Raw genomic sequence first — 10196 nt, 5'->3', positions numbered from 1 at the left:
GACCAGGCTGGCCTCGAACTCAGAAATCCACCTGCCTCTGCCTCCCAAGGGCTGGGACTAAAGGCGTGTGCCACCACCGCCCGGCCCGGCAAGAGTTTCTTAAGGAGGAAAAACTTTCATAAATGCTTGGCCAGAGCTGCTGCTATTCTTCACCAGGAAGATGATGGGTTTGTTTGATTAATTTTTCTTGTTGGTTTGTTTGTTTGTTTGTTTTTGAGATAGGGACTCCCTGTGTAGCTCTGACTGACCTGGAACTCACTATGTATAGAAGGTTGGCCTTGAACTCAAAGAGATCAGCCTGGGCTAAGGTTATAGGTAGGCATGACCACCACACTTGGCTTTCGCTTCATAATTTGTAATGTTGCTCTGCCTTTGTCGACTTTGACTCCCTCAGCGGCTTTGCAAAGGAGACAAGATGGTCCTCTCTCTCCCAGGATGAAGAAAAGGAAAATGAAGTCTCTGGTGTCCTGCCCAAGGTCACATGGGGGATCATTAGTGGTAGAATTAAGATTCTTCTGAGACTCGGGCTCAGCTTCTTCGTACACACGGCAGTGTTTGTAGCCCGCTCTACTTAAAATTATATATTTGGGTATATGCCTTCTTGAAAGCCTCCCCCCTGTTTATTTATCCTCTTCCTCCCCAGTCTGAACTGCAGCAAAAATCACTCCCTTTGGACTCCCAAATCCCTCCTGCACCCCTTTAGCCTCAGCACTCTCCTTTGACTAACCAAGAACCTGTAACACCAACTGCAGCTGGAGGAAACCCGCAGCCTTACCTACCAACACAGTCAATTTCAATGGACTCCAGTGTTGTCTGGCATTTCTTCAGCTATTCCTCCAGACAGAACTACAACTTGGAATAGGTTGTCACGAAGACTAAAAGTATGTCAGTTAGCAGTCCTGTCCAGGAAGCTGTGGCTAATGTGAAATTCCAGCTACTGTGTCCAATGGTAGGAAACATATTTTGAGACAGAGCTTTTCTCAGAGACCCTCTTTACCATACAGGTAAGGAATCACCCAGAATCTCCAGGTGAATAACCTACCACCTGGGTCATGAATATGGACTGAAATCTTCAAAGCCAGAATTTTCTTTTCTCTTTTTCTTTCTTTTTCTTTTTCTTTTTTCTTTTTCTGGTCTAATTGGCAAAGAGAGAATACATGGGTTATGAAAATACTCAAGATTGGTGAGAGAAAGAAACCTTATGCTGAATTGATCTATAGAGAAGTCAGAGACTTGAGGAATTATTAACCAGATAGATCCACATGGAGGCCTTCTAGGCCCAAATCTCATGTGTGTATCCCTTAAACTAGATATCTAAAATTGGCCTAGTCATCACCAACTCCACTGTCCAAATGTTGGGTAGGTAGAAGGAAAACAGTTTAAAGATGCCTGGGGGGTCCTTCCTTTGCTTGTGTTGAGATGGGGGTCTTTCTTGCTGTGTTACACAAGCTGTCCTAGAATTCGCTATGTAACCAAAGTTGACCTCAAATTCCCTATCCTACCTCAGCCTCCCCAGTGCTGGGCTTATAGCTGTGCGCCGCCATGCTTGGCCAGAGATTGAATTTTTATTAAGCATATAATGCTATCTAAGTTATAAAATAAGCGGCAGTCAATATCGTTCACTCCTTTAACAAGTATGATTGGACAGTCCTTACATAGCAAAACACTGGCAAAATTCTGTACTAGGGGTACAGTAGCAGACAGGAAGTCTTTGAAGGAGCTTGTATGCTCTTCCTTGGGGGAAGACAGACAGTAAACAAACATAAAACTCAAAGAGCCAATGAGATGGCTCAGCAGATAAAAGTGCTTGCAGAACAAACCTGATGACCTGAGTTTGACCCCCAGATCCTATGGTAGAAGGCGAAAAGAAACGCCTGAAAGTTGTTCTGTGGCCTCTCCACACTTACCCACCACAAACGATGATGATGATGATGATGATGATGATGATGATGATGATGATGATGATGATGATGATGATGATGCAGCACACACGGTAAAGAAACAGAAAGGGATGGGAGGCTATTACTTGAGGTTGGAGAAGGAATAGTTCTATAAGAAGATGGTATTATCACCAGGTGTGCTGGCACATGCCTTTAATACCCGCACTTGGAAGGCAAAGGCGGGAAGGCCTCAGTGAGGTCAAGCCCAGCCTGGTGTACATTCTACATAGTAAATTCCAGGTCAGCCAAAGCTACATAGTAAAACTCTATCTCAAGTGAGGATGAGGATGGTGATGATGATGATGATACAATCAAGAGCTGATTGAAGCATTGGCTATAGATAAAACCTGGAAAGGCTGCTCTTAAAAGAACAGCCAAGCAAGACTTGCTAGACAGTAACAAGCCTAGTGTGCTCAAAGAATCAGAAGGTGGGAGGAAAAGACTAGAGCAAGATGAGCTCCCAGAGCAAGATAAGCCTCAAAGGCTTTCTGTTTTAGACACAGTGGCCAGCACGTTTGTGTTCTGGGGACAGAGATCATAGCCATGGGGAAAACATGCTATAGGAAGTCAAAGGAGACCACAGCCCCACTGGGAGGTGACTTTTCAGGCATCCGGGGTAGGGGGGACGTAAGTGGGGGACTGTGGCTTGAACTAATGGTGTAGTGGGAGGAAGTGAGAGTACTTCCCACTAAGCCAGGGTACCACAGCCCTCCCAAACAGCTGCGCTTCCCTAGCCCAACTCCTTGGCTAGCTTCTCTTTAAGTATTCACTTTCCAACTGTTCAGACCCAGGGGCAAGTCTAAATCTTTCCCTCCTCTCAGAAATTGGCTGTCAGGCTGGTGAGATGACTCAGTGGTTAAGAGCACTGACTGCTTTTCTGAAGGACCTGAGTTTGAATCCTAGCAACCACATGGTGGCTCACAACCATCCGTGATGAGATCTGATGCCTTCTTCTGGTATGTCTAAAGACAGCTACAGTGTACTTACATATAATAATCAGTAAATGTTTTTTAAAAAAGAAGAAGTTGGGCTATGGAATGACCTGTTGAGATGTAACAGAATCTGCTAATGTGTCTCTCCCCATCCCTTCCTTTTCCATTTTTCTTGTAGAGAGTTTGCTTTAAGAAAAGATTTTTCTCTTAGATGAAAAGAGATATAAGAAACCTTTCTCCTTCCCTGCCTTAATACATCGTCATATGAGGCTATGACACTTGGAGCTGAGGCAGCCATTTTGTGATCCTGAGAGAAGATGTCATCAGCCTGCTGATGCCAGAGGAGAAAGCTGGAAATACTGGAGTTATTGGTGACATCAGCTCTACGCTGACTTCTAACAGGGTAATGAATATCTGCATTGTTTAAGCCACGACTAGACATGGATTCCATTATTTGCAGCCAAAAACAATTCTAATAAAAGAGTAGGAAGGAAGGCCAGGTATGTTGGCATACACCTGTAACCCCAGACATCCTGTCTCACAAAAAGAGGGAGACAAAAAGAGATAGATAGAGAAGGGAGTGGGGGAGGGGAGTATAAGGTTTTCCCTTCACTACTGTGTGAGCATGCAATGTAGTTCTTTCCGTAAACCCCTAGAAATGTTACCATTATGCAACGGACATTCAACAATCCCAAGGCAGATATACTATAGTGAAAACCCCTGCTGATTGTGCTGGTGCACACTCAGGAGGCTCAAGCAGGAAGAGCTTGAGCTCAAAGTCAGTCTGGGTCACAAAGGAGATCCCATCTCAATTAACAACAACGACAACAACAATAGGCCGCAGAGTAGTACAGTCACAAGATCTAGGGGTTGGACAGTGGGTATGGGGAGCATGGCATTATTCTGCCTACCACAGTTGTTAAATGTGAACATAGGCCTGGAAAGAACCCCCAGGATTAGGGTAGGTTTGACGCCTGAGGTTTCATACTGCAGAAGAGAGCAGAGGAGCCCAAGGTGACCAACTATCTCAGACAGGCCTGCTTGTAAGGCCTTCATCTGGCACCTGGGACTCTGCTTCTCAATGTTCTCAGCAAACAGTGGGTGGATTATGGAAAGATCACTGCACATAGACTGTGTAAGCAATAAGGTTTGTGCCAAATATTCACTTTCCACTATCATTCGGAGATGTTGGTAAATGCTAGGTGGAGGTGCTTAGACAAGCCTCCGGGAAAATCTCCAGTGCGTTTACATGGGTACTGTATCCCTGAGACTTGGGTATGGAAACCTGACCAAGTCAAGTGAATGAAGACAGATACACATACACGTACAGAGAAAATCTAGGGTCAGGTGGACCATGAGCACTGTGACGGAGACTGACTAACTACAGAAAGAACTAGAACCTGAGCACATTTATGATGTCCAGCGCAGGCAGAGGAGTTAGGCTCTGTAGGCGAGTGGGCTGAGGTTATAAACAGCCAGGGAAGCTGTGCTTGCTAATTTGGCCTATGGTTCATAATCATTGATGCTTTGGGAAGACTTTGCTCTTCCTAGCCTGACCAAAGAAGGCTTTGGTGCTTTCCCATGGATCTGGGGTGTTGGTCCCTGACATGGCTGAACCCATGTCAAAAATATACATTGACTCAGGGTGTCATTCACCCCTTGGGTCATCTTTGGCTTCCCACTTGTGGACAGAAATACTGCAGGAAAATGTTTTTATGATTAAAGGGAGAACATGCTTAGCATGAACCCTGATGGGAGTTAAAAGGCATAAACTTTCCCAGCCCCTGCCTGTGCCCTTCCCCTTTGGACCCGGTTGTCCAACATTACTACATAACTGCAATCAACCTTAGCCATGAGCACAAGTATGTGAAAACTTTGAGTCCTAGGGACTCTTCTGACAGGAGGTGACTTGGAGAGTACTACCACCCCAAAGTCCTTGATCTTTTCACATGCTAAACACCCTGAAGATCCAAACAAAACCTTTCTTCTTGTGTTTGTTTGCTATTTGCAGTTCTAGGGTCTGAACACAGGGCCTGGTACACACCGAGCAAGCTCTCTATCACTAAGCCTACTCCCCAGCAGAATAAAGCATTTCAGAGAGGGACTTGGTTCTATCAGCTGCTCAGTTGCAACTCCCTGAGGGCTCCATCTCTGAAGTCCAACAGCTCATTGAAGGAATGCATGCTTCTCAAATGTCCTACCAAACTAAGAACCAGGGACCCAAAGAAGGTGGCAGCATAGCCCTTGCCTTGGTTCACAAACACTACAGCACACACTCGTGTGCTGTGTGTATACTCAGTGTGCGCGGAAACTGTGGAGTCTCAGGTTGATCCCTATACATTGCTCTGCTGTGTGTGTACACATCGTTACCTCAGTTTTACAAACGAAGACCTGAATCCGAAGGCCAAACAGGTTCAGAGTTTTGCCCTGACAATTCAGATCTTTTCTATCCCTTCTGCTGCATGGGTTCATAGGAAACGAGAAGGTCTTCAGAGTGGCCACTGTGTCCTGTGATCAAGACTCCTTCCTTTGCCCAGAACCAGGTTTGCAAGCAGCTTAACCAAATGCCCTTGTCCATTGTCTTTTTACAAATGAGTCCCTCCCCCCAACCCTAGTGCTAGGGATTGAACCCAGAACTTCACGAATGATGATGAGCACGCTACCAACTGAGCTACATGTTCAGCCTCTCCCAACGAACCGTAATTCTCCTAGCCAGATGTCAAAGGCTAGAAAGAGAGATCGTGTGACATTTATTGTATTCTTTTCCATGTCTTCTCCAAGTCAAGTGCCACAAGCTACTTAGTTGATAGAAAGTCTGCCATCTCTGTATATGTTACGGCATCGTGTTGTGCTGACAAGCAGCTCTGTCCCTAAGAAGAGAATGGGAACACATGCTTGTGAAATCTTTTTCAAGTGATGACTAGCCTGGGAGTCAGATTTCTTATGGCCATGAAAACCAGCACCTGGGCTCCTCCTGAGGGATTTTTTTCCGGTGGGAGTGATGTATGTTTGAGAAAGCAGAAATAGTTTTTAGAAAGGCCTGTCCTAGTACGAAATAGAAATTAAACGCAGAAAGGAGAAATCTCTTCGGCTGGACAAGCCAAGAACTCAGTGACGCTAAGTCACTTGCCCAAGGTTGCATAGGGCCGTCCGGATGCTGTTCCAGGGACTCCAGGTTCTGTGCTCAGACCGCAGATAGGCGGTTGTGGCGGGAGCTCACTAATAGTGACGGCGCTAATGACGGAGCCGCTGACCAGCGAGTGGCCGGTGAAAGGTGGCAAATTCTCGCGTCGGCCCTCACAGATTGGCTGCCGCTCGGCTTTGAGGGACAGTCTACGAGATCGGCACCCTGGGGCTCAGGCTCTGTAGTTCTAGGTCCTCGGCCTCCCACAGGTGTGGGCGAAAGCCCGCCTCCTCGGCCGGGGACCAGCAGGCGGCGGTCTGCTGTAAGGGGGTCTCGGGCGACCAGTCCCAGCTGCCCAACCCGCCCGAGCCCGGGAGGCGACGCTGGGAGGACAGCGGAGAAGGCCGGGGACAGCCGCTTTTGAAGGATTGCTTGAGCTTCATCCGCCCTAAATCGGAACACCTGCACTATGGGCGTCTGCATGACGCAGGTGCAATCGAGACACGCTCTGTCACCGCACCCTGCGTCCCTACTTCGGATCTTCGGAATCCGGGGCGTCGGCTGAAAACTGGGAACGAATATGGGCCGCAGCTTCTATGCCAAACCCGACAGGTGAGGGAATCCGGAGCGGCCAGGGGAGGGGATCCGACTAGGCTTCACTCAGGGTGGCCACCTAGTCTGACGGGGGTGTAGTCTTTAGACCACCCCGCCCCGCGGTGGGCGGGTTGAGCGCGTAGGTCCCGCCTCCTGCCTATAAGAGTGGTGCGGCACTGCAGCTCCGCAGATCTCACCGAGACCCGTGACCCCGACTCTACGTGAGACGTACTACCCAAACTCATCATGGTGAGTGAAGCCCCGCCGGGATCTCTCTGGTCCTGTAAATAAACGCTCCGCTCCTCTGGGGAACCTTCCTCTAGAGATGCTGAGGACCCCGTCCTTAGCATTCCGAGTCTCCGGGAGATGTAAGAGTTTTGCACTTCCCCCACTTCTCCTGGTGACTTTGGCCTAGTGTGTTGTCCACCTTCAGAAGCTGGGGACTGAGGGAGGGTGTTTCACTAGCAGAGAGGAGCCCTCCTGTAGTGCCCTCCTGCCCTACCAAGCGTCTGTGCCCCAACCCTCCTGAGGGGAGTCACGAGGTCCTGCACCCAGTGCTTTCCTCGGGCGGCAGAAGACCTGCTCGGCTGCCCCCGCTACCCATAGCCCCTGAGCAAGTCCCTGGAACTGACCGAACACGTGCTTGCCGCCGGTTGGTCTAAGGGGTTACTTGGTACCGCACCCCGTCTTTCTCTATGTGCCTCCTTCCTATCTACACCCCCCTACATGACTCAGCACCCCCTCCTGAGCCAGGAGGGGTGGCGGGAATGGGGTTCGGTCTCGGGAGGCCAGCGGGCCCCTCCTACCGGAGTGCGGGTGCCCGGAGGACAAGCAGAGACAGCTGGCGCTGATCGACAGTCCCGGCCGAGGCTAGGTTGACGGGGGAAGGGAAAGAGGTGTATGAAGGGGGTTGTATTTATAGCCCGGAGCGGGGGCAGAAACCCAATCCGAGCTTTCAGCTGGGAAGTAACTGGAAAGACTCCAGTGGGAGAGCAGACGTAGGGCCCAGGTACAGATGGCGCTCCCCTGGCCTTGTGCAGCAAGGCGGGTTTCCTCAAGGGCCTCCTAGCAGGTTCCACTTCCTTTTCTGGGTATTTAGAAATTGTCGTGCCCCACCCCGCCCCCACGCGCCATTTGGTTGTTGAAAGGGAGGCGCACAGGTCCTACAGACCTGGGTGTTGCAGGGGTTAAATTATGGACCACCTAGACGGAGCCTTAAGTTGCCAGGGTCCCAGTATGTATACCTGTATTTCCTGCCCCTGCCGTCAGCGCTTACCCGTATTATCGCTGCTATTTCCATGCGGGCTGAGGCGAGGATGGAGGTGGTGAAGCAACGCAGAGGGTGGGGGTGGAGGTGGGGAAAGGAGCCAGATGGGATTGATCCCTGAGGGCCAGATGGAATTTAAAGTGGAGGTTCCAGCATCCTGAAGGCCAGGATGGTCAGTCGATACCAGATGGAAGGCTGAGACACCTCTTTGCCCACAGAAAAGAAGGGCAAGAGGGTTGTGAGAAATTTTAGTTAGTCTTCAAGGCAAAGATTAACCAGGTAGGAAGCTGCTGGCTATAAACTGTAAAACCTATTTCTAGAAGCTGCATGGACTGGAAGCAACTGGAAAGTCTGTCTCTCCGTGTATATCCCTCTTTGTCTCCGTGTTGTTCTCTCCCCGAACCCGCATTATAATTGCTGAAGCCCTGCCTGTCGGGTGTGCATGTCCTCTCTGTCCTCTCTGAGTATCCTGTGGATGTAACAGGATTATACAGCTCTCACTTGGTAAATTCTCTACTGAGAAGTAGGCTAAGGGGTTGGTCTGCCCTGCTGGCTGCCCCCAATCTGGGGAACCCTGTGCTGAGTTGACCGGAGAAGCTGCCAGCTGCTTCTGACCTCTGAGCCCCAACCTTAACCATACTTTTACTAACTGAGTAATCTCAGCTAAGAGGCAAGAGGGTGGGAAAGAACCTAATGAAGTGGGTAGTTATGGATGGGGACTTATGCTGTGACCTTCTCTGTATCCCTCAGCGTGAGTGCATTTCAGTCCATGTGGGGCAGGCAGGTGTCCAGATGGGCAATGCCTGCTGGGAACTCTACTGTCTGGAACATGGGATTCAGCCTGATGGGCAGATGCCTAGCGATAAGACCATTGGTGGAGGGGACGACTCCTTCACCACCTTCTTCTGTGAAACTGGAGCTGGAAAACATGTGCCTCGGGCGGTCTTTGTGGATCTGGAGCCTACTGTAATTGGTGAGCAAGGGGGTTCCCTTTTGAGGAAGGTGGAATGTCTCTAGAAGAATGTCTTGACTGGGTTTTTGTGATCTTTGAAGCTTCTTGATTTTTATTTGAAGCTGAAGATGGATGGATGCTGACCCCCCAGGATGCTGGCAGAAGGATGAGCTAGCTCTTTTCATCTATCAGGCTTCAGCTGCCACTCCGTGGGTGGGGAGGAAGAAGGAGCATAGTCATGTGGTTTTTGCCCTAGCAATGTGATATACGGTCTTTCAGATGAGATCCGAAATGGCCCATACCGCCAGCTCTTCCACCCAGAGCAGCTTATCACTGGGAAAGAAGATGCGGCTAACAACTATGCCCGTGGTCACTACACCATTGGCAAGGAGATCATCGACCCAGTGCTGGACCGGATCCGCAAGCTGGTGAGACTACACCTTGGCAGGGAGGGAGCTTTTGGACTCTGTGCTCAGAAAAAGTGTTTTGGGTTTGTTTGTTTGTTTGTTTTTTCAGATCCATTTCTAGGATCATCACTAGTTATGTCTTAGAATTTGATGCTGTTAGGGGACATTCAGTGTTTGTCCTAACAGCTGAGATACTTTTGATCTTGTAAAACTAGAAAAATCCTCAGGCCTTTCCCCTACCTATATTGCTCTTTCTTCCTTGCCTTTCAGTCTGATCAGTGCACAGGACTTCAGGGCTTCCTAGTATTCCACAGCTTTGGAGGGGGCACTGGCTCTGGCTTCACCTCTCTGCTGATGGAGCGCCTTTCTGTTGACTACGGCAAGAAGTCCAAGCTGGAGTTCTCCATCTACCCAGCCCCACAAGTGTCCACGGCTGTAGTGGAGCCCTACAACTCCATTCTGACCACCCATACCACCCTGGAACACTCAGACTGTGCCTTCATGGTGGACAACGAGGCCATTTATGACATCTGCCGCCGTAACCTGGATATTGAGCGCCCAACCTATACCAACCTCAACCGCCTCATCAGCCAAATTGTCTCCTCCATCACAGCTTCCTTGCGCTTTGATGGGGCCCTCAATGTGGACCTGACGGAGTTCCAGACCAACCTGGTGCCCTACCCTCGCATCCACTTCCCCTTGGCTACCTATGCACCAGTCATTTCGGCAGAGAAGGCCTACCATGAGCAGCTGTCAGTGGCAGAGATCACTAATGCCTGTTTTGAGCCTGCCAACCAGATGGTGAAATGTGACCCTCGGCATGGCAAGTACATGGCCTGCTGCCTGCTGTACCGTGGAGATGTGGTGCCCAAGGATGTGAATGCTGCCATTGCTGCCATCAAGACGAAGCGCAGCATCCAGTTTGTGGACTGGTGCCCCACAGGCTTCAAGGTTGGTATCAACTACCAGCCACCCACTGT

At 49.6% G+C, this 10196-nt stretch overlaps 2 pseudogenes; both read left to right on the top strand.

The window, feature by feature from the left end:
* The window catches only part of LOC116089468, a 17354-nt pseudogene extending 11040 nt beyond the window's left edge, over positions 1 to 6314 (top strand).
* A 426-nt stretch (positions 6315 to 6740) lies between these two features.
* On the top strand, positions 6741 to 10035 carry LOC116088601 (annotated as a pseudogene).
* Positions 10036 to 10196: the final 161 nt, after the last annotated feature.

The sequence above is a fragment of the Mastomys coucha genome, unplaced genomic scaffold (assembly GCF_008632895.1).
Source record: "Mastomys coucha isolate ucsf_1 unplaced genomic scaffold, UCSF_Mcou_1 pScaffold14, whole genome shotgun sequence".
NCBI classification, from domain to species: domain Eukaryota; kingdom Metazoa; phylum Chordata; class Mammalia; order Rodentia; family Muridae; genus Mastomys; species Mastomys coucha.
The sequence above is the reverse complement of the archived record's forward strand: the minus strand, read 5'-3'. Positions and strand labels throughout refer to the sequence as shown.